This window comes from Anabrus simplex, chromosome 3 (assembly GCF_040414725.1).
Source record: "Anabrus simplex isolate iqAnaSimp1 chromosome 3, ASM4041472v1, whole genome shotgun sequence".
Classification (NCBI taxonomy): Eukaryota; Metazoa; Arthropoda; class Insecta; order Orthoptera; family Tettigoniidae; genus Anabrus; species Anabrus simplex.
Window position 1 is genome coordinate 487,632,372 of NC_090267.1, and position 25,367 is coordinate 487,657,738.

General features: G+C 43.8%; 1 non-coding gene across 1 annotated transcript; it reads left to right on the plus strand.

The window, feature by feature from the left end:
- Positions 1-24,358: 24,358 nt before the first annotated feature.
- TRNAN-GUU (transfer RNA asparagine (anticodon GUU)) lies at positions 24,359-24,431 on the plus strand. The gene has a single exon. It is a non-coding gene; the product is annotated as a tRNA-Asn (tRNA).
- The last annotated feature ends 936 nt before the right edge of the window (positions 24,432-25,367 follow it).

The window sequence follows — 25,367 nt, forward strand, 5'->3', positions numbered from 1 at the left end:
TCAAAGAGCGCCTGGGCAAGTCCCCTCCACTTAGTTCCCAAGAAAGACGGATCCTGGAGACCTTGCGGAGACTACTGTGCTCTCAACAACATCTCCAAGCCTGACAGGTATCCTATTCCTAACCTTCAAGATTTTAACAGCCAATTACATGGAAAACGAATATTTTCAAAAATAGATCTGATCAGAGCTTATCATCACATCCCTGTACATCCAGACGATGTACCTAAGACAGCAGTGATAACTCCATTTGGTTTGTTCGAATTTTTTCGCACCCCATTTGGACTCCGTAATGCGGCTCAAACTTTTCAAAGATATATCGACAGTATACTCAGAGACCTCGATTTCGTGTACTGTCATATAGATGACATCCTAGTGGCATCACAAGATGAAGAAGAGCACAAGAAGTATCTTCAAATGCTTTTCGAACGACTCAGTACGTTCAACATCAGAATCAATCTGAACAAGTGCATTTTCAGTTCAACAGAAGTACCTTTCCTGGGATATGTGATATCTGCAGAAGGAATCAGACCCCTACCAGAGCGAGTGCAAACCATTGTGCTACCCACAACAGTAAAAGAACTGCGCCGGTTTCTTGGCCTCATTAACTTTTACCGAAGAGCACTGCCAAATTCAGCCAGTAAACAAGCAGAGCTTTTGAACCTACTCCACGGGACTAAGAAAAATGACAACAAAAAAATTAATTGGACAGAACATCTTCGACAAGCCTTTAATGATCTAAAAAGTAGCTTGGTCGATTCAGCACTTCTAGCTCATCCATCTTCAACATTACCTCTAATTTTAATGGTAGATGCCTCAGATTATGCCATTGGCGCATCATTGCAACAAATCAAAGACAATAATATGCAACCATTAGCATTCTTCTCCAAGAAACTGACAAATGCAGAGAGGAATTACTCAACCTACGACAGAGAACTCCTCGCTGCCTACTCAGCTGTGAAGCACTTTCAGTACATGCTTGAAGGACGTGATTTTCCGATTTACACCGATCACAAGCCACTCACTTTCATGTTCAAGCAACGTTCAGACAAAGCTTCTCCACGTCAGATCCGACACATTAGTTTCATCGGACAGTTCACCACAGACATACGTTACACTACTGGAAAGGAGAACATCGCAGCTGATGTTTGTTCACGAATTGCTTCAATCACTATACCTCCAACTGTTACCTTGGAAGAAATAGCAGAAAGCCAACAATGTGACGAAGAACTTCCACACATTAAGAATAGGTCACTTGCACTTCGAACAATAATGTTGCCCAATGGTAAAGAACTCGTTTGCGACATGACTGAAGATATCATTCGCCCATATGTACCTCGACAACTACGACAGGCAATTTTCAACTCGCTACACAATCTAGCTCACCCTGGTGTTCAAGTAACCATTAATTTAGTAAAAAAGCACTTCATTTGGCCATCACTAAGAAAGGACGTAAAGACCTGGACATCAGCATGTATTTCTTGCCAACGAAGTAAAGTCTGGAGACACACCAACAGTGCAGTGGGACAGTATCCTCCAACGACAGCAAGATTCAGTCACATTAACGTGGACATAGTTGGACTACTACCTCCATCACAAGGATACCGCTATTTACTAACAATTATTGATCGTTTCTCGCGATGGCCAGAAGCAGTTCCATTAGCTGACATCACAGCAGAAGCAGTTTCATTTGCCATAGTCTCAACATGGATATCTCGTTTTGGCGTGCCTCATATCATAACTACTGACCGCCGAAGGCAGTTTGAATGTCTACTTTTCAAATGCCTCACAAGCACACTGGGCATCGTCCACATTAAAACGACAGCATATCATCCGGCAGCAAATGGAAAAATTGAACGCTGGCACCGTCAATTAAAATCTGCTTTGAAGGCACAGATGTCTGATGATTGGGTTTCGAAGCTTCCCCTGGTCTTGTTAGGACTTCGTTTCTACATAATTCCGCAAGTCAATACCTCGCCAGTGGAAATGACTTATGGCTCAACAATTAGGTTACCAGGAGCATTTCTCAATGAACAGAAATTAGTAACTGACATTCCAACCTTCGTTTTCAAATTGAAGGAACAGTTGAGGAACCTAAGACCAGTCCCAACAGAACATCACGACCGCAAAACGATCTTTATACACCCACGGCTGATGACGAGCAAGTTCGTTTTCGTTCGACATGATGCTGTCAGAACACCCCTTCAATCACCATATGACGGGCCATATCCAGTTCTATCTCTCAGTGACAAACACTTCGAGGTGGAGATGCCGACAGGGAAACAAACTATTACCATTGACAGATTGAAACCTGCCTTCCTTCTGACAGACCAATCATCGGGCAACAAGGAAGACACATCTGGAGAAACCACTGTGGACATTCCGTCGAGTTCTATTCCAAAGACTGTTAATCTTCAGATGAAGACAGGCAGCACTCAATCCAATACACCCGTACCACGGATCACCAGATCAGGTCGAAGGGTCACCTTCCCTCGAAAATACATGGACGCTGTCACTGCGGAGGGAGTGTGTGGCGGCCTCTAGTATTAATGTTATTAATATGTTATTAATATGTTTTATAGACTCCTTGAACTTTGTCTATGTTTCGAAGACTTTTATATATTGATGTTCTGTGCTTCTAATATTATCTTTATTCTTTCTGATTATTATTCATGTTTTACTTTCGTCCCCACGATAATTGGAGTGTTAATTAAACACATTAATACACCATCCCTGTTCTATTATTCAAGTACATAATCATCATCAATTACCACAAGCTAAATATTCTTCAAAGGTTTCAGAGAAAATCACAACATCATCTGAATAAAGGTACAGATAATCGAATTTGATATCGGGGAAGACCCTATCTAGCAGTCTAGTTAGAACAGCCGCGCCCGTACGGAGCCCAACCGGCACACACGGTTGTTTTCGTAGAAGTTCCAGTCGGTAGCGAAAGCAGTCAGATATTTCGATTCTTCCGTCAGAGGTATCTGGTTATAGGCTTGGTTAAGATCTAGGATGGTGAAGAACTTAGCCTTTCAAAACGAAGAGAAACATGCATGGAAATCATGAAGGGGTACTGATTGCAATACAACCTTAAGGTTTAACGCCGTGTAATCAACAAATGGCCTGAAGTCACCTTGAGTTTTCGGTACAAGAAAGATGGGCGGTGAATACGCCGACTTCGAAAGTCGAATAATGCCATCCTTCAAATTTGATCAATAATCTCCTTAAGAGCCTTAATTTTAGGTGGAGATAGCCTATATGGCGAAAACCTTTCAGGGATCGAATAAGTCACCTCAATATTATATTCGATTAAATCAGTAATTCCAAGGGTCTCCCAAAATACATCGGGAAAGTAACTGACATAACTTACGAATACTATTAGCCTAGTCCTCAGGTAGATGTCTAAAGTCTAATGACATCTCAGTCTGGGTAGGCCAAATTGAAGAAGATGATGCAGAGTTACATTTTAAAAGGGGAGTATATAAATTACTCTCAAACTTGAATGTGGAATACTTGCTCTGAAGATCGAGCAATAGACCACAATATGACATGAAATAAGCCCCTAGTATCACAGGGTATGACAAATGTTTGGCAGAAAACAACTTAAATTTCCAAGTAAATTTAGAGATGCGAATTTTAGCATGAATAAATCCTAATATTTCTAAAGGTGAAGATTTCGCCGAAACACATTTAACAGAAGAAAAACAATAATCAGGAAATTTACACCAAACTTTCAATTTAGAATACAATCTTCAGAAATAAAACAGCTAACACTTCCAGAATCTAACAGTGCCGTAACCGGTTTATTATTTATCTCGATTTTGAGGAAGCGCACAAATGCTGGAGTCTCAAAGGCAATTTTGAGGAATTCCCTCGGACCTTCAAAAGATAAATTAGAGGGTCTTTCCTCCTCAGAAAGTTCGGTGACCGACCTGACCTGGGCTGCGCCTCGGGAAGTTGAAATTGGTGACTCAGCCGGGTGCGCTAGTCACTTCCTATCGCCGAAGTTAGTGAAGACAGCACCAGAAGTAGAACATGAAGGCGTGCTGTTATGTGAAGTACAGTTTTTAGCCAGATATATAAATGGTCCACACTAAAAATACCCCTGAGACAGCCCTGCTGCATTCCTATTTCCATTATATTTCACGAAAGGACACTTATTTCGAAGGTGCCAATTCGCACGCATAACAATTGCGGGGATAGTAGGTTCGGCGAGGTGGTGGCCGAGAACTATTAGATGATGGTGGAGGCTCTCTAGTGACTCGTAAGGTGTCTGCGTACCTAACTCCCTCCGCGGGCACTGCCATAGACTATATTTCAGAAAATGTTTGGGAGGAGAAGCGAAATACAAATAACACCCGTAAGATTGAAAAATCCCTTCGACAATGGTCTGAACAATCTGACCTTCGAAGTAATGAAGCGCGAACACCCTTGTATAAAAATTTATATCCTGAATGAAGTCTGCTAAATTCTCGTCCAGCCTTTGGACTCGGAAATAGTACTTTTGTACCAACGATGACGTCGCTCTTGCAGGAATGAAATTAGCTGAGAGATGGGCATGGAAAATTTCTATAGAGTTTCTATCAGCTATGGCCTTTACAATCTTGTGGGAGAGGACACCAACGGAGTATGGCAAAATGATTTATAAAATTTGAGAATGTGAAAGCGAAAACACTAATGCATGATCCTGAAATTCTACTAGGAACATAAGAAAAGTGATTACATCATTAGTAGAGTTGACTGAAAATTTTGAAATACCTTTAAGCAACATGGCTAAGGAGTGAGGCAAACTACTGAAGCCTGGTGCTATTATCGGATACGGCGCTGGAGGTTTAGGGGGTTCGAAAGCTGCATTACTGATGATGAAGTTTGGAAGTTGTGGAGGATGGTTAACAGCTTGTTCAGATGAGGCAGAAGTTTGTTGTGGGTCAACAGATTCACTACTCTCAGAAGACTTATTAGGGCCCTCTTCAGTTTGTACATTTACTGGTGGAAGATATTCACGCTTAGCACTACCAGCTCCGGTCAATAATTGATTGAACTTTTTTGACAACTCAGAAATGTGTTCGACCAGAGTGTAAATCATACTGGAGTGATCCTCGTTAAGTTTCAGAGACAATAGGTCCCTAGCTCTATCGTAGAAATGGGATAACCTATCTTGAATAGTTTAAGTTGATTTCGGAAAGCTTAGAACAGAAGCATGATCAGTAATAATGGCAATGACGGTGGATAGAGCCTCATCAATTTCCTTCTCCCTACACGCCGAAACACAGATGAGAATCAGACATAATGAAGGAGAATTTGATAAAATTTAGAAAATTGCGGAACAGAAACATTTTTTAGAGTTCGATTTCAAATTCTGTGAAAAGCCGTCAAATGGGGCTTTGTCCAGACCCATTCAACCACGCTCAGCTACCACTTTTCCGGGGATTCTGTGGAACGCAGAGGTGTAAGAAGGTGCGGGCGTGAATGGGTGGACAGAGAAAAGATCAAAGCGTAATTTAAAACTCTAAAATTTGAAATTTTATTTCTTTTCTTTTTCTTTCAGACTTCAGACTTCGATAAAAAAAACAACAAATCATGAGCTCATTGGCTCAAATGAAGAGAAAGAACGAGAATCAGGTACACAGTAAGTAGAAGAAATGAACATGTAGTTACATATTCAATATTCAATTAATACTCCTGGAGGCTACTCTCCAAAACTTATTAACAATTAAGCCTCTCCAAGGCACAATCTAAATTTTATACTAGTTCATTACACAACAGATTTACTGCCTTACCCGCTCGACCGTCTGATTTACACTTGAATATGAATAGTGAACTTTTAACAGAGGCAATAAGTGTCCATTCTACATGGCCTTAGTGATCAAAACGAAAAGGTTCAAGATATCGGCCGAAAACCAAAATGCTAGGAGGCGAATACTTGCTCCCCTTTGGAATTACACTTGAAACACTTAAAACGCTACTTGGGCTTATTGCCCGAATTTACAGAGGCTAAGCCTATACTACAGAGTTAACTAAAAGGAGAAAATATTAAATTCCAAAAGACGAGATAAATTTTACAAAGTCATAGTCACTCCAATACCGAGTTGAATGGGAATTAAAAGAGAGTGAACACTTTTTATTCCCTAAGTTAGAATGAAGTCCTTAGACTTCCTCGAAAATTTACATTGTAAAGTTGACCTTAATAAGTCTTCTGAGAGTAGGGAGTCTAGTGACCAACAACAAAACTTCTGCCCCATCTTTTTTTTTTTGCTAGGGGGCTTTACGTCGCACCGACACAGATAGGTCTTATGGCGACGATGGGACAGGAAAGGCGTAGGAGTTGGAAGGAAGCGGCCGTGGCCTTAATTAAGGTACAGCCTGGCGTAAAAATGGGAAACCACGGAAAACCATTTTCAGGGCTGCCGATAGTGGGATTCGAACCTACTATCTCCCGGATGCAAGCTCACAGCCGCGCGCCTCTACGCGCACGGCCAACTCGCCCGGTCTGCCACATCTTAACAAGTTAACAAATCACCGCAACTTCCACGCTTAATCATCAGTAATGCAGCTTTCGAATCCCCTCAACCTCCAGCGCCGTCTCCCGTAATATCTCCAGGATTTAGTAGCTTGCCGCACCCCATAACCATGTTGCTTAAGGGCATTTCCAAATTTTCAGTAAACTCTACTAACCTTTCTAAGGTTTCTCGTGGAATTTCAGGATCACGCATTACTTTTTACCACTCTCATTTACAAATTTTACAACTCATTTACCCATAGTTGGTTGGGGTCCTTTCGGACAAGGTTGTAAAGGCAATAGCTGATAGAAGTTCTATAGAAGTATTCCATGCCCATCTCTTAGAGAGTTTCATTCCCGCAAGAGCTATGCCTTCGTCGATACAAAAGTTCTACTTCCGAACTCAAAGGCTAGACAAGAACCCAGCAGACATTATTCAAGATATCGAGTTCTGTACAATGGTGTTCGCCCTTCATTACTCAGAAGGTCAGATTGTATAGACCATTATCGAAGGGATTTCTCCATCTTACAGGGCTTATTAGTGTTTCGCTTCTCCACCTCAAACATTTTCTGAACTCGAGGCTATGGCAGTGTCCTCGGAGGGAGTTAGTTACGAGTCGCTAGGGAGCCTCTATCAGTGCTCGGCCACCACATCGCCGAACCTCCTATCCACGCAAGTGTTATGCGTGCGGATCGGCAGAACACCTTCGAAATACGTATCTCTTTGTGAAATTTAATGGAACTAGGAATGGAGCAGGCCCATCCCAGGGATGCTTTATGTGTGGATCATTTTCACACCTATCCAGAAACTGTACTTCATCTAACGGCACACCTTCCGGTTCTACTTCTGTGCTGCCTCCAATAACTTAGGCGATAGGAATTGACTAGCGCGCCCGGCTGAGTCACCGACTCCAACTTCTCGAGACTCAGCCCAGAACAAATCGGGCACCGAAATCTCTTAGGAGGAAACACCTTCTAATTTACCCTTTGAAGACCCGAGGGAATGTCTTAAAATCGCCTCTGAGACCTCAGGATTTGTACCTTTCCTTAAAATTGAGATAAATAATAAACCAGTCACGGCTCTGTTAGACTATCATTTCTGAGGAGTGGTATTCTAAATTGAAAGTTTATTGTAAGTTTCCTGATAATTGTTTTTCTTCGGCCAAAAATGTTTCGGCTAATTCTTCACCCTTAGAAATATTAGCATTTATTCATGCCAAAGTTCGCTTTTCTAAATTTACCTGGAAAATTAAATTGTTATTTGCGAAATATTTGCCATGCCCTGTGATATTAGGGGCGGATTTCATATCGCATTCTGGACTCGTGCTCGATCTTCTGAGCAAGCATTGCACATTAAAGTTTGAAAGTAATTTACATATTCTCTTTTAAAATGTAATTCTGCTTCATCTTCGTCAAGTCTGACTCGTTGGCTGAATGGTCAGCGTACAGGCCTTCGGTTCAGAGGGGCCTGGGTACGATTCCCGGCCGAGTCGGGGAATTTAACATTCACTGGTTAATTCCAAAGTATCGGGGGCTTGGCATTTGTGCTGTCCCCAACATCCCTGCAACTCACACACCACACATAACAGTATCTTCCACCAAAATAAAACGCAGTTACTTACACATGGCAGATGCCGCCCACACTCATCGGAGGGTCTGCCTTACAAGGGCTGCACTTGGCTAGAAATAGCCACATGAAATTATCTTCTTCAATTTCGTCCACCCAGCGTGAGATGTCATCAGGCCTAGACATCTACCTGAGGACCAGGCTGATAGTACTCGGAAGTTATGCCAGTCTTTTCCCTATGTATTTTCGGAAACACTTAGTTTTACTAATCCAATTGAATACAAGATTGAGATAACTGATTCGATCCCTGTAATGTTTCCTCCATATAGTCTATCTCCACCTAAAATTAAGGCTCTTAAGGAGATTATGGATCAAATGTTGAAGGATGGCATTATTTGACCCTCAAGGTCTACGTGTTAATCGCCCATCTTTGTTGTACCGAAACTCCAAGGCGCCTTCAGGCCTGTCGTTGATTGCAGGGCGTTAAACCGTAAGGTTGCATTTCAATCAGTATCAGCATTCACGTTTCTCTTTGTTTCGTAAGGCTAAGTTCTTCACCATCCTAGATCTTAACCAAGCGTACAACCAGATTCCTCTGGCGGAAGAATCGAAACATCTGACTGCTTTCGCTACCGACTGGAACTTGTACGAATATAACCGCGTGCCTTTAGGGCTCCCCGTGGGTGCCGCTGTTCTTACTAGACTGCTAGATAGGGTCTTCTCCGACATCAAATTCGAACATCTGTACAGTTACCTGGATGATGTCGTAGTTTTATCTGAAACCTTTGAAGAACACTTAGATCCTCTCAAGGAAGTCTTAAATCGCCTTCGTAAAGCCGCATTACCAGTAAAGTTATCTAAGGTAACTTTTGCTAAGCGTTCTATGTCCTTCTTAGGGCATATTGTGTCACCCGATGGAGTTTCAATACACCATTCCAGGAAAGGTGTCAAGTTCGAAGGGGGGGGGGTCATCGCAGCAACCTGCGTTCGAAGACCTGTAAGTTAGCCCTCTGTAATGCCCCAGACTTAGCTATGCCAGATTTCTCTATGAAGTTCATCGTGTGTTCATCTTCTGCAATCGCCGCTGTCCTTCTCCAAGAAACTGGACTCGGAAGGCGGCCAATCGCCTGTGCGCCTAGGACCCTATCGGCTCAAGAAGCTAAACAATCCATCTATGAGTTAGAAGGACTCGCAGTCCTCTATTTCCTTGGAAAACTCCTGCCTGTGTCTTGAACATGTTAAGTTCAAATTGGAAATCGACAATCAGACCCTGAGATGGGTTTTGGCTAGGCCCCGTTGTACGGGACGTATCGCCTGTGGGTCTATCCGTATTTCGGCGTTTCAATTTGACGTGCGACACATTCGGAGTTCGGGAATGTGCTCGCAGTTGGGTTAAGCCGCATGTTTTCTGGTGAGGTTGATTCCATTTTGTCGCAGGAAAGTTCTTCTTCTTCTTCTATTTCCATACCTCCTTGTGTTAGTGCCATTTTGACAGAAGGCCCTATGTCATTCCGTGACAGTGAAAAATATCAACGGGAAGGTCCAGTGCTGGCACCTATTATGGAAATCCTTTCTTCTGGGGAACATGATGTCCCTTATGTGCCGAGGAATGGGGTTCTGCGTTGCCCTTCGAGGCATGATCAAAGATGGGGGTTGTAGTCCCAACTGTTCTTGTGCCCATGAATTCGCATTATTATAAGACCCCATTCGGGGGGACATTTAGACATCTTCAAATCGAGAGCGAAAATTAGAGAAATGATTTTCTGGAAGAATACGGACAACGAAATTAGGCAAAACGGACAAGGGTTGTAAATCCTGCTTGGTTAGTAAGCCCACGTTGTCTACAAAGCTAGGGATATTGTCATCTCATCAAGCATTCCGCCCCATGGTGCGATTATACATAGATTACGTCGGACCATTCCCTCAATCCAAGGGGAACGGAAACATGTTCATCCTTGTGTGTGTGGATGGGTTTACAAGGTTTTCATGAGTATTTCCGACTAAGCTGGCCACCGCTCAGTCTACTATTTCTTGCCTTAATACTCTTTTTGATTCTTTTGGTCCTTGTCAATATATACAGTAGCCTCTGATAATGGCAAGGCATTCATCTCTAATTTGTTTCGCAAATTCTGTTTTGATCTATCCATTTCACATTTAACAACATCAGCTTATTACCCACAACCATCTCTTGCTGAGCGTGTTGACAGTAATCTTCGATCTGCTTTGAACGCTTTTCATAATGAAGACCATTCTAGTGGGATACTTCACTGCACTGGTTATTTTTGCATTCAAGTCGGAGGTTCACGTGTCACACAAGTTTTCACCAGTATTACTCATGTTTAAGCTCGTTCCTAACACCCCGCTGTCTAATTTATGGTCAATCAATGATATTTTGCCAGAGACAATAGACTCCGATAATATTCGGGACCTGTGGAGGAAGGCCAAAGTAACTTGAAAGCTTCTCATGCGAAAGAGAAAAATAGATATGACTTTGGATGGAGATCCACCAACTTAAATGTTGGAGCCGAAGTCATGGTTTATGTTACGGAGATATCCGTGGAATGCAGAGGTGAAAGAAGGTGCGGACTGGAATGGGTCTAACTAACAGTCCGAAAGATGAATTAAAATTTCAATAAAGGTTATATTTTCAATAGACAACAAGATTTAACAAATTTCCACTAGGTGAAATAACAACCTTCAAGTTCATAAATGGAATACTTGGCTTCTTGAGCCGATAGTGTCCTAGATGCATAGGCGATGGGTCGCCTTCCGAGTTCAGTCTCTTGAAGAAGGACTTCAGCCACCGCCGACGACGACGCGTCGGTTTGGACGATGAATTTCTTCGAGAAATCAGGCATAGCAAGGACAGGGGCGTTACAAAACGCTAATTTGAGGTATTCGAAAGCGGCTTGTTGAGAAGGTCCCCACTCAAATTTGACGCCTTGCCTACGGAGCAAGTTCAAGGGCACCGCTCTATTAGCGAAGTTACGAATAAATTTCCTGAAGAAATTCACAATGCCAATGAATCTGGCAATTCCTTTGGTGTCCTTAGGAGGTTTGAAATCACGGATGGCCTGTGTTCTGGAATTACCAACTGCGACACCATCGGGCGACACAATATGCCCTAGAAATGACATGGAAGGCTTAGCGAAAGCAACCTTAGACAACTTCCACTGTTAATCCTGCTTTACGAAGGCGACCCAGGACCTCTTTCAGATGATCTGGATGTTCTTCAAAAGTCTCAGAAAATACGACGACCTCATCAAGATAATGGTATAAGTACTCAAATTTGATGTCGGAGAAGACCCTATCTAGCAATCGCGTAAGCACAGCTGCTCCCGTGGGAAGCACGAAAGGCATACGGTTGTACTCATACAAGTTCCAATCCGTGGCAAAAGCTGTCAGATGTTTGGATTCTTCGGCTAGAGGGATCTGATTATACGCCTGATTAAGGTCTAAGATGGTGAAGAACCATGAAACACAAGAGTGAAGGACTGGAAGGGGCACAGATTGTAACACCACCTTCCCATTTAAAGCCCTGTAGTCAATCACAGGCCTGAAGCCACCTTGGGGTTTCGGAACTAGGAAAATAGGCGATGAATACGCCGATTTAGAGTGTCGAATAATATCATCTTTCAGCATCTGATCTATGATCTCCTTCAGAGCGTTCATGTTAGGTGGAGATAACCTATAAGGTGGAAATCGAACCGGAATCGAATCCGTAACTTCAATCTTGTATTCAATAAGGTCAGTAACACCAAGAGTATCGGAGAAAACCTCTGAAAACGACTGACACAACTTACGAATACTATCAGGCTGCTCCTCAGGTAGATGTCTAAGGTCTAACAACATCTCATCCTGGGTAGGCGAAACAGATGAACATGACACAGAACTACATTTAAGTAAGGGGATTTTGAAATTACTAGCAAATTTGAAAGTGCACGACTTGCTCTGAATGTCGAGCACTAGACCCGTATGCGACATGAAGTCCGCTCCTTATATAATGGGACAAGACAAGTTCTTGGCCACAAACAGTTTAACTTTCCAAGTAAATTGAGCAATTCTAATTTTGGCATACAGAAAACATAAAATTTCTAACGGAGAAGTGTTAGCCGAAATGCACTGAACCGAAGACGAACAGAAATCAGAAAATTTACAAACAGATTTTAATTTAGAGTACCATTCAGCTGAAATAATGGAGCACACACGCCCAGAGTCTAATAGCGCAGTAACAGGTTCATTATTCAATTCAATTTTGACAAATGGTACCGGTGCGGGGGAATCCGCCGCAATCCTACGACATTCTTTGGGACCTTCAAATGATAAATTAGAAGACTGACTTTTCACTGAGATTTCGTCGGATTTAACAGGGACTGAGCCTGAAGAAGGTGGGCATGCCGACTCAGCCGATGCCGCTAGTCACTTTTGATTATTTGCGTTGTTAGAAGGTGCACCAGAAGTTGAGCAGGATGGAGTGCTACTAGAATTCGGGCAATTCTTGGCAATATGGGAAAAAAGCGCCGCATTTAAAGCAGCCTCGGGACGACACTGCTCCATTCCTTGTCCCGCTAGATTTAATCAATGGACACTTGTTCCGAAGATGGTCAGGCAACCCACAAGCATAACATTTGCGGGGTGTGAAGATTCGGCGGGGAGGAGGCGGAAGACTAATTGAAGAAGGAGGGGGCTCCCTCGCTACATGTAGTGTGTCAGCATATCTAACTCCATCGGCTGAGACAGCCATAGCTTCTAATTCGGCTAAAGTTTGTGGTTGCGACGCAAAACACAAGTATGACCTGTAGGATGTTGAAATTCCTTCCACAATGGCCTGCACAATTTGATCTTCGGGAAAATGGAGAGCAAATACCCTAGTGTAAAACTTAATATCTTGGATGAAGTCTGCCACATTTTCATCCAATACTTCTGTATTAGAGAGGACCTTGCCCTAGCCGGAATCAAATTAGCTAATAGATGGGCGTGGAAGTCTTCTATAGGAGATTAGGCTTTTAACCTCAGAGTTCAGGGTTCAAATCCCTGTTCGGTCGAACGGAATTTTATTGCTTATTTATAAGAAGGATACCAAGGGTCTTGTTAGAAATGTAAATAAAGAAGGTCTGAATGTAGCCGTAGAAGCTCAGCCAGTATAGCATTAGGCTTTTAACCTAAGGGTGCACGGTTAAAATCGCTGCTCGGAAGCCCGGAAATTTATTGCGTATTTATCAAAGACTCCAGGGTACTGCCCTTGAGGCGGTAGAGGTGGGATCCCTCGCTGAGTCCGAGGGGAGAACCGACCCTGGAGGGTAAACAGATTACGAACGAACGATTTATCAAAGAGCATACCAAGGGTCTTTGAGAAGTGTAGATGAAACAAATAATGTAAATAAAATAAGCCGAAGGGAGGACGAAGTATCTCATTCGGAATATCATGAAGGTTTTATTTTAAGGGTCCAGGGTTTGTCCCCCTCTGTGGTGTAGTGGTTAGTGTGATTAGCTGCCACCCCCGTAGGTCCGGATTCCATTCCCGGCTCTGCCACGAAATTTGAAATGTGTTTCGAGGGCCGGAACGGCGTCACTCTGCCTCGGGAGGTCAACTGAGTAGAGGTGGCATCGATTCCCACCTCAGCCATCCTTGAAGTGGTTTTCCGTGGTTTCCCACTTCTCCTCCAGGCAAATGCCGGGATGGTACCTAACTTAAGGTCACGGCCGCTTCCTTCCCTCTTCCTTGCCTATCTTTTTCAATCTCCCCATCCCCCACGAAGGCCCCTGTCCAGCATAGCATGTGAGACCACCTGGGCGAGGTACTGGTCATTCTACCCAGTTGTATCCCCGACCCGATATGTCACGCTCCAGGACACCGCCCTTGAGGCTGTGGAGGTGGGATCCCTCGTTGAGTCCGTGGGAAAAACCAACACTGGGGGGTTAACAGGTTAATCCTTTCAGCCCTAGTGTTGCTTCAGAGCTACATGATATTCCAACATTTTTTTAGTACCAGAAAACAAGATTATTTCCTTCAACTCGATGTTGCTTTGAACCCACGTCTTAGTAGTTCCTGAATCACCCACTAGATGCCTCATATCTGCTATTCCATGATAGCATGTGTACTCTGTGGATTCAGCTGCATCACAGAATAGCGGGAAACTGCACTGAATGTTTTTCAGCTTGTGTTATCGTGTGTTTAGTTTGAGTCTTGAAACTGCTATCTACAAAATTTATTACAGTATATATTCCAGAATTCATATTCTACCTGTAAATTCAGTGAAGAAATCAACAGTGTTTGTGTGCATTGGTTCAAAAATCGTGTTGTTCCTAAGCTACACTGGGGCTGAGTGGTTGTGCTTCCTCTAACCTAAAAGTAATATTCAAAGTTTCAGTGTTCAAATAAAACTCGGTAGATAATGGACTGAAAGAGATATAGAGGACTTTCTTGACAAAGTATTGGATGGTAATATTTCTGACCTAGAAGATGATAACTTTTCAGATATAGAAGATCAAACATCTTTATTTACTAGTGGAAGGGATCTGGATATTGAACCTGAAAACGTGGTTAGCTTCTCAAGGCAATATTTGTCCGTGAAATAAGTGTAGCCTATTATTCAAATGTATATTGTAGACTTAATATCTACATATGCAGCCATGTCCGCCTCTGTGGTGTAATGGTTAGCGTGATTAGCTGCCACCCCCGGAGGTCCGGGTTCGATTCCCGGCTCTGCCACGAAATTTGAAAAGTGGTACGAGGGCTGGAACGGGGTCTACTCAGCCTCGGGAGGTCAACTGAGTAGAGGTGGGTTCGATTCCCACCTCAGCCATCCTGGAAGTGGTTTTCCGTGGTTTCCCACTTCTCCTGCAGGCGAATGCCGGGATGGAACCTAACTTAAGGCCACGGCCGTTTCCTTCCCTCTTCCTTGCCTATCCCTTCCAATCTTCCCATCCCTCCACGAGGTCCCTGTTCACCATAGCAGGTGAGGCCGCCTGGGCGAGGTACTGGTCATTCTCCCCAGTTGTATCCCCCGACCAAGAGTCTGAAGCTCCAGGACACTGCCCTTGAGGCGGTAGAGGTGGGATCCCTCGCTGAGTCCGAGGGGAAAACCGAACCTGGAGGGTAAACAGATGATGATGATGATGATGATGATATGCAGCCATTGAGAGACAGGAAACGGATTAATGTATCGTGAAGAGTACAATCAATTTATTTATGGCTGGTGTTGACTTGGCAGAATTGTACAGAATTGATATCCGTTCTCTGAAATGGTACATGAGAATTGTGTACTGCTGCATTGGAGTTGCCGTAGTCAGTGCTTGCCTTCTATACCGAAGACACCAGAAGCAACAAAATAAGAATTGTGAATATTCACTACCGAAGTTCCAAGCTTTGACTAGGTCAGGCAAAACACAATGTAGGAAACGGGATCGCCCAAGTGAGTCACCTAAGGAAATTAAAAAGAAGAGACATTTTGCCCCAAGTCCTGTTGCAGATGTACGATATGACGAATGTGGGCACTGGCCACGATATGAGGAAAATGAAGGTCGCTGCCAATTTTATCCTACTGGACTCACTCAGTTGCTGTGCACCAGTGTTTGACATCTGCAGGCAATTGCTTCTATAACTTCCACAATAAGTAGACCTGGGATTTTAGGCTCTAAAAAATTAGTTTTAGGCGCCTAAAATAGGCTTTTAAAACAAGTAAATAGGCTTTTAAAAGAGAAAATAGGCACTTAAAATATGTTTAAAATGTGTAGATAGGCAGGAAATAGACCTTAAAATATTACAACATACACTTAAACTGTAACGTGATACTTTTTTACTTTAACAAAACGTGGTATCCCTATTCTTAATCGAAATAACTGCAAAATAAAGACAGAATAAAAAAGACATTTATCAAAAACAATATAAAGAAGTCATGTGTCAAAAAAGTTATGGATTATATAACATATCATTATCAGTACTGATCTAAAACCTTAATACTAAAATCACTGTACACAATTACAGCACTGCAGGCATCCAATAACGGTGTAAACGCCAATGGAGTATGTGTTTATTATTTGTGAGGAACATTCCTGCAGAAATTCCATTTTTAGTTTGCTTCAGAGTACATAACAATAATCTTCTCCAAATTTTCCACAGTCAGGCTGTGTCTTTTGTCTGTTAAAATCATTTTGAAAGCAGAAAAAGAGCGCTCCACACTCACAGATGTTAGAGAGGCATAGGAAAATTTACCTGTATTTTTCAATTCAATTTCACTTGGTAAGTCTACCTTTTCCCCATGCATCACCTGATGTACCCTTTTCAGCACTGAATAACCTGGGTTCTTCTGCAGTACACTAGACCACTTGTCTCTTATTTTATCCCCTAACACTTTGTATGTTATTCTCAGCTTCCTCAATTACAGAAAATTGCTGTTTGAGACTGTTTCCTTTGTATTGTATTTTTGTAATGGTGACTGGAAGAAATGAAAAATTTGCTTGAATATACGCAATGTCTCTCTGAACACTGGAACAATCATTTAACAGCTCTTTGACAGACGACACACATGCAGAGCTGTCCGTTAAAGGCAAATTGTCTATCACAGTCATGATTTCCTCAAGGGCAGCTTCCATCCAGGAACCCCAGCGGGTGATGATTGGCTGTGGTGGAAGGGGGATAGAGGGGAGTTTCTCTCGAAAGATGGCTATTCTTGATGGAGCCTTACAGAACACTTTCTTCATTGTTGAAATGAGAGTATTTACTGCAAGAAACTTGGCCTTAACTGTTTCTGGGAATCTATGAAAGGCATGGGCCGTGCAAGTAACATGAATTGAAAAAGGATAGAAAGTTTTGAGGAGAGGTGCAGTGGCAATCATGTAGGGAGCAGCATCGGAGACAAGGAGAAGGACTTTAGAATCATCAACACTCTCAGGATACAACAATTGCAACCCCTTGTTGATGAAGTATCCAATGCTTTGACTATTGACTTTCTCAAGCTGTTTAGAGCAAAGAAGGTGAGCGGTAGAAGCCTGATTGGGTTCCAGTTTTCCTACTATAAGGTTAGCAATGTACCTGCCCACAGAATCAGTGGTTTCGTCCACACACAACCATATGCAAGACTCCCCAATATCCTCCCTGATTGACAAAATGACCTCATTGTAAGAAATATCTAAGTAGTTTTTCTTTAATGTAGATGCTGATGGGATGTGCTCTTGGTGTATTTCTGTAAAAAATCCCTGAAAACCGGATTATGCACAGCATTCCAGGGGATATTTGCTGCAACTAGGGCTCTACACATATCAGCATAGAAACCATTATGGATTGTAGGAGATATAGTTGTAGGAGATATAGTTTGTGTGAGCAGTCTGTCTAATGTTACTTTTCATGGGTGCTTTTGCTTAGTGACTGGCAGTATCTGCATGCTGCTGACGGTGGCATTTTTTTCTCATGTGAAATCTAAAACACAATAAAGTGATGTCAATTAGAGACTAAGATGAGCTTTTGAACAACATTTGTAATTTTGAACTATTTAAATTAAGCCATTATTACTCCAAAGTTAATTAAGAACAAGAACACTACAGCCCCCGAAGGGCCTTGGCTTTCAATAACGGTTGCTGCCCAACTCATGGCCTGCAGATATTGGGTGGCGTGTGGTCAGCACGATACATCCCTCAGCCGTATTGCCTTGCCTCCGTGACCCCTGCCCACTGTAGCTTCTCAATTGTCCTCATGATGCTGGGTCAACACCGTTCCAGACCTCATTGATTTCTAAATTACTGCTGGTACTGGAAATAGAACCCAGGTCGCCTGGACTAGGTCTCTATAATTAATTAGAGGAGCCAATATCAAAACCTTAGCTTTAGATTAATATGAAATTTACGATATATGCACATACCTGTTTATTGCAGTACTGGCAGAAAATAATCTTGCCATCAAAAGTCATCCCTGGAAATTGTACAAGCCATTATTGTATAAGCGCACTCTTAGATGATTTCGTTTTAGGCATGATGAACTATATTCACTTAACCCTCAAACACACGCGTATGGGGTGGAATCCACCCCAGGTCATTTTATTTCCTAGTGAAATGTACAAATAACTCTCCTGTGCTCTCCCCGCTCTTATATCTTTCTGGCTGGATCCCCGCAGACAGAGTCATTCTTATATAATCTATCTTAAAATCTCCAAATAATACAGTAATTCATATTTTACAATACAATATGTGGGGTGGAAAGCACCCCCAAGCGTGTGTCTGCGTCCTAAAATTTGACGCGGGTGCTTGAGGGTTAAACAGATGTACATTCACTGGCGACTTGATACAGTATGTCCCTTCTTACTACCTGCTCGTTGTTCTTCTGAGCTAATCCTCCCCCTCCACCCTTCACCCAGCATTCCTTTGGTGACAGTTGTCTGGGAAGAGCACATTTCTGTGAAAAACCCACCCTCTGCTGTTCTGCTCGTTCCAGGGATGTCCAGTGTGTGATTGTAAAAATTACAGAAGTTGAATTTTATTTTAAATGTAGAAAATAGGCATTTTAGGCACTAAAATAGGCAGTAAAGGTCCAAGTAGGAATTTTAGGGCACTATAAAACTCTATTAATGTAAGGGATTTATCATGAAACGTCAACATGTTTTTAAAAACTCATGTTATTTGCTTATTTCGTAAGGAACGAAATAGGCATTTGCCTTAAAATCCCAGGTCTAGTAATGACATCCATGAAGAGAGACTGCCAGTATGAAGGAATCAGCGGTTCAAGTATTTGTGACTGTTTCACTACCTTTGGAAGTTACAATTTGCCATATGAGGCTGTTTTCATCTTCCCTCTATCAAGAAATCTTTCTACTAATATAAACACTATTTCACGTTCATATGAACAATTGTGCACCATCATTTCATCTTTATTTGCACATTTTTCTTGTAAAACTGCAATGTAAAAACAATGAGTCACTACTTCTCAGCCCCACTGTATATAACACCATTTATAGTTATAATAATTTCGTGTGGCTATTTCTACCCTTGTAATGTAGACCCTCCGATGAGGGTGGGCGGCATCGGCCATGTGCAGGTAACTGCGTGTTATTGTGGTAAAGGATAGTGTTAAGAGTGGTGTGTGAGTTGCAGGGATGTATGGGACAGCACAAACACCCAGCCCTCGGGCCATTAGAATTAACCAATGGAGGTTAAAATCCCCGACACGGCCGGGAATCGAACCCGGGACCCTCTGAACCGAAGGCCAGTAAAGTATAGGTATCTATATACCAGGTGGCTCACGCTTTCTACTTATAAATTTCCTGCATGCATAAGTGATGTGTGGGGTGTCTACCAACTGATTTTCACCGGCGCACTGAATAACTTCTAAAATAATATTCTTTGTTCAAAAGTATAATTCGGGGTTCAAAGGGTTAAGAAAGGAAGAATGAAACGGTCCAGGGTTCAATCCTGTGTTCGGGCTCACGGATTTTTTGCTTATTTATCAAGGAGGGCCCCATCAGCCTCGTGAGATAGGGACAAATAATTGGCAAGTAAGTCCTATCAGATCAGTCGGTACTGCATTAGGCTCTTATCTTAAGACCCAGGGATCCATTACAACCTCTGGCAACGGATTTCCAATGGTTATTCTTCAAAATGTACACCAGTAGCCCTGTGAGAAATACAAAAACTGTTCTTCGGTAGGGAAGCCCGAGTAGCTTAGTCGGTAGATAATCCCGTTTTTAGCCTAAGGGTCCAGGGTTCAAATCCCTGCTCGGGCGCACGGAAAGTTATTGCCTATTTATCAACGAAGATGTCAAGTGTGTGTGAAAAATGTATATAAAAAGAAGTCCGAGTGTACCCCGAGTAGCTCAGTCGGTTGAGCATTAGGATTTTAACCTGAGGTTCCGGTGTTCAAATCCCCGCTCGGGCGAACGCGCTTTTATTGCTTATTCATCAGCGAGGATACCAAGTGTCTGTGAGAAATATAAATGAACAAATTACGAATGTAGCACGAGTAGCTCAGACGGTAGAGCATTAGGATTTTAAACTGAGGGTCCAAGGTTCAAATCCATGCTCGGGCGAACGGAAATTTACTGTCTATTTCTCAAGGAAGCCATCAAGTTTCTGTGAGAAATGTAAATGAAAAAGGCCGTGAGTATAGCCTGAGTTGTTCAGTTGGTAGAGCATTAGGATTTTAACCTGAGGGTCCAGGGTTCAAGTCTTCGCTCGGCCGATCGCGTTTTTATTCCTTATTTATCAAGGAGGATACCAAGTATAGGTGAGAAATGTAAATGAAAAATTTACGAATGTTGCCCGAGTAGCTCAGTCGGTAGAGCTTTTAACCTGAGGGTACAGGGTTCAAATCCCTGCTCGGGCGGACAGGCATTTATTGCCTATTATTCAAGAAAGGCATCTAGTGTCCGTGAGAAATGTAAATGAAATAAGGAGAGAGAGTAGCCCGAGTTGCTCGGGCGGTAGAGCATTAGGCTTTTAACCCGAGGGTCCAGGGTTGAAATCTTTCCTGGCCCGAACGCGTTCTTTTCTTTATTGCATATTTATCAAAGAGGATACCAAGTATCTGTGAGAAATGTAAATAAAGAAAAGAACTGAACGTAGTCCGAGTAGTTCAGTCGGTAGTGCATTATGCTTTTAACCTGAGGGTCCAGGATTCAAATCCCTGGTCGGGCGAACGGAGCTTTATTGTTTATTTATCGAGGATGACACCAAGGGTCTGGTGAGAAATGTAAATAAAGTACGCCCGGCAGCAGAACGAGTAGCTCAGTCGGTAGAGCATCAGGCGTTCAACCTAACGGTCCAGGTTTCAAAACCCTGCTGGGCGAACGGAATTGTAATGCTTATTGATAAAGGAAGATATCAAGTGTCGGTGAGAAATGTAAATGAAGAATTGTATGAATAGCCCGAGTAGCTCCGTCGACAGTGGATTAGGCTTTTAACCAAAGTGGCCATGTTTTAAATCCCTGCTCGGGCGAACGGCATTTTATTGCTTATTTATCACAGAGAATATCAAGGGTCTTGTCATCATCATCATCATCTGTTTACCCTCCAGGGTCGGCTTTTCCCTCGGACACAGCGAGGGATCCCACCTCTACCGCCTCAAGGGCAGTGTCCTGGAGCTTCAAACTCTTGGTCGGGGATACAACTGGGGAGAATGACCAGTACCTCACCCAGGCGGCCTCACCTGCTATGCTGAACAGGGGCCTTGTGGAGGGATGGGAAGATTGGAAGGGATAGGCAAGGAAGAGGGAAGGAAGCGGCCGTGGCCTTATGTTAGGTACCATCCCGGCATTCGCCTGGAGGAGAAGTGGGAAACCACGGAAAACCACTTCGAGGATGGCTGAGGTGGGAATCGAACCCACCTCTACTCAGTTGACCTCCCGAGGCTGAGTGGGCCCCGTTCCAGCCCTCATGCCACTTTTCAAATTTCGTGGCAGAGCCGGGAATCGAACCCGGGCCTCGGGGGGTGGCAGCTAATCACACTAACCACTACACCACAGAGGCGGACAAGGGTCTTGTAAGAAATGTAAATAAAACAGGGCTCTATTTAGCCCGGGAGTTCAGTCGGTTGATAAGTCCCTTTTTAGCCTAATTGTCCAGGATTCAAATCCATGCCGGGGTGCATGGAAATTTATTGCTTATTTATCAAGGAAGTCCGCCTCTGTGGTGTAGTGGTTAGCGTGATTAGCTGCCACCCCTGGAGGCCCGGGTTCGATTCCCGGCTCTGCCACGAAATTTGAAAAGTGGTATGAGGGCTGGAACGGGGTCCACTCAGCCTCGGGAGGTCAACTGAGTAACGGTGGGTTCGATTCCCACCTCAGCCATCCTGGAAGTGGTTTTCCGTGGTTTCCCACTTCTCCTCCAGGCGAATGCCGGGATGGTACCTAACATAAGGCCACGGCCGCTTCCTTCCCTCTTCCTTGCCTATCCCTTCCAATCTTCCCATCCATCCACAAGGCCCCTGTTCAGCACAGCAGGTGAGGCCGCCTGGGCGAGGTACTGGTCATTCTCCCCAGTTGTATCCCCGACCAAGAGTCTGAAGCTCCAGGATACTGCCCTTGAGGCGGTAGAGGTGGGATCCCTCGCTGTGTCCGAGGGAAAAGCCGACAATGGAGGGTAAACAGATGATGATGATGATGATTTATCAAGGAAGATATCAATTTTCTTTGAGAAATGTCAGTGAAGAAAGGTGTAACTCTAGCCCGAGTAGCTCAGTCGGTAGAGGATGCCGCGATTCTACCTAACTTAAGGTCACGGCCGCTTCCTTTCCTCTTCCTTGCCTAACTACTTTGTCAAGAAAGAATTTAAATGGAAATGGAAGGTTATATTTAAAATAAAGCAACAATTTCTCACTTAGTGAGATAACAATAACATAGTAATTTAAAAACAAGATTTAGAAAGAAAAAAATCCAAGATTTCGAATCTTTAACACACTTCGGTTCCAAGCTCTTAGTTTTACAATTTTTGAGCTTCCAGATCAAACATTACATCATCATCATCATCATCATCTACTGTTTACCCTCCAGGTTCGGCTTTTCCCTCGGACTCAGTGAGGGATCCCACCTCTACCGCCTCAAGGGCAGTGTCCTGGAGCTTCAGACTCTTGGTCGGGGATACAACTGGGGAGAATGACCAGTACCTCGCCCAGGCGGCCTCCCTGCTATGCTGAACAGGGGCCTTGTGGAGGGATGGGAAGATTGGAAGGAATAGGCAAGGAAGAGGGAAGGAAGCGGCCGTGGCCTTAAGTTAGGTACCATCCCGGCATTCGCCTGGAGGAGAAGTGGGAAACCACGGAAAACCACTTCCAGGATGGCTGAGGTGGGAATCGAACCCACCTCTACTCAGTTGACCTCCCGAGGCTGAGTGGACCCCGTTCCAGCCCTCGTACCACTTTTCAAATTTCGTGGCAGAGCGGGGAATCGAACCCGGACCTCCGGGGTTGGCAGCTAATCACACTAACCACTACACCACACAGGCGGACTCAAACATTACAGAGTAGCGTAATTTTACAAAGGGCAAATTTTACAAAGGGCAAAGGAGAAATGTAAATGAAGAAAAGACAAAGGGTAGCCCGAGTAGCTCAGTCGGTAAAGTATTTGTTTTTTTAACCTGAGGGTCCAGTGTTCAAATCCCTGCTCGGGCGAACGCGTTTTTATTCCTTATTTATCAAGGAGGTCCGCCTCTGTGGTGTAGTGGGTAGCGTGATTAGCTGCCACCCCCGGACGCCCGGGTTCGATTCCCGGCTCTGCCACGAAATTTGAAAAGTGGTACGAGGGCTGGAACGGGGTCCACTCAGCCTCGGGAGGTCAACTGAGTAGAGGTGGGTTCGATTCCCACCTCAGCCATCCTGGAAGTGGTTTTCCGTGGTTTTCCACTTCTCCTCCAGGCGAATGCCGGGATGGTACCTAACTTACGGCCACGGCCGCTTCCTTCCCTCTTCCTTGCCTATCCCTTCCAATCTTCCCATCCCTCCACAAGGCCCCTGTTCAGCATAGCAGGTGAGGCCGCCTGGGCGAAGTACTGGTCATACTCCCCAGTTGTATCCCCCGACCAAGAGTCTGAAGCTCCAGGACACTGCCCTTGAGGCGGTAGAGGTGGGATCCCTTGCTCAGTCCGAGGGAATAACCGAACCTGGAGAGTAAACAGATGATGATGATGATGATGATTTATCAAGGAGGACACCAAGTATCTGGGAGAAATGTAAATGAAAAATATACGAATTTACCCTGAGTAGCTCAGTAGTAATAGCATTAGGCTTTTAACCTGAGCGTCCAGGGTTCAAATCCCTGCTCGGGCGGACGGAAATTTATTGCCTATGATTCAAGGAAAACATCTAGTGTCCGTGAGAAATATAAGTGAAATAAGTTGTGAGCGTAGCCTGAGTAGCTCAGTCGGTAGAGCATTAGGCGTTTAAGCCGAGGGGCCAGGGTTGAAATCGCTGCCTGCCAGAACGCTTATTTTTTTCTTTTTTTTGCGTATTTATCAAGGAGGATGCCAAGTGTCTGTGAGAAATGAAAATGACAAAATTTCGAAAGTAGCCCGAGTAGCTCAGTCGGTAGAGCATTAGGCTTTTTATTTGAGGATCCGGGAATCAAATCCTTCCTCTGGCAGACGGAAATTTTTGCCTATTTTTCAAGGAAGACATCAAGTGTCTGTGAGAAATGTAAATGAAAAAAAGTCGTGGGAGTAGCCAGAGTAGCTATGTCGGTAAAGCATCAGGCTATTAACTTGAGGTTCCAGTGTTCAAATCCCTGCTAGGACGAACGCGTTTTTATTGCTTATTTATCAAGGGGGATACCAAGGATCCATTAGAAATATAAATAAAGAAAGCAGCGAATCTTGCCCGAGTAGCTCAGTCGGTAGAGCATTAGGCTGTTAACCTAGGGGTCCTGGGTTCAAATCACTGCTCGGGCGAACGGAAATTTATTGCCTATTTCTCAAGGTAGACATCAAGTGTCTGTAAGAAATGTAAATGAAATAGGGTATGCAGATACCCCGAGTAGCTCAGTTGGTAGAGCATTAGGATTTTAACGTGAGGGTCCAGAGTTCAAAAATCTACGCGGTCGAATGTATTTTTATTCCTTATTTATCAAGGACCGCCTCTGTGGTGTAGTGGTTAGCGTGATTAGCTGCCACCCCCGGAGGTCCGGGTTCGATTCCCGGCTCTGCCACGAAAATTTGAAAAGTGGTACGAGGGCTGGAACGGGGTCCACTCAGCCTCGGGAGGTCAACTGAGTAGAGGTGGGTTCGATTCCCACCTCAGCCATCCTCGAAGTGGTTTTCCGTGGTTTCCCACTTCTCCTCCAGGCGAATGCCGGGATGGTATCTAACTTACGGCCACGGCCGCTTCCTTCCCTGTTCCTTGTCTATCCCTTCCAATCTTCCCATTCCTCTACAAGGCCCCTGTTCAGCATAGCAGGTGAGGCCGCCTGGGCGAGGTACTGGTCATTCTCCCCAGTTGTATCCCCGACCAAGAGTCTGAAGCTCCAGGACACTGCCCTTGAGGCGGTAGAGGTGGGACCCCTCGCTGAGTCCGAGGGAAAAGCCGAACCTGGAGGGTAAACAGATGATGATGATGATTTATCAAGGAGAATACCACGTATCGGTGAGGAATGTAAATTAAAAATGTACGAATGTAGCCCGAGTAGCTCAGTCGGTAGAGCATTGGAGTTTTAACTTGAGGATCCAGGGATCAAATCCCTCCTCGTGCAGACGGAAACTTTTTGCCTATTTTTCAAGGAAGGCTTCAAGTGTCTGTGAGAAATGTAAATGAAAAAAAAATCGTGTGTGTAGCTAGAGTAGCTCAGTCGGTAGGGCGTGAAGCTTTTAACCTAGGGGTGCAGGGTTCAA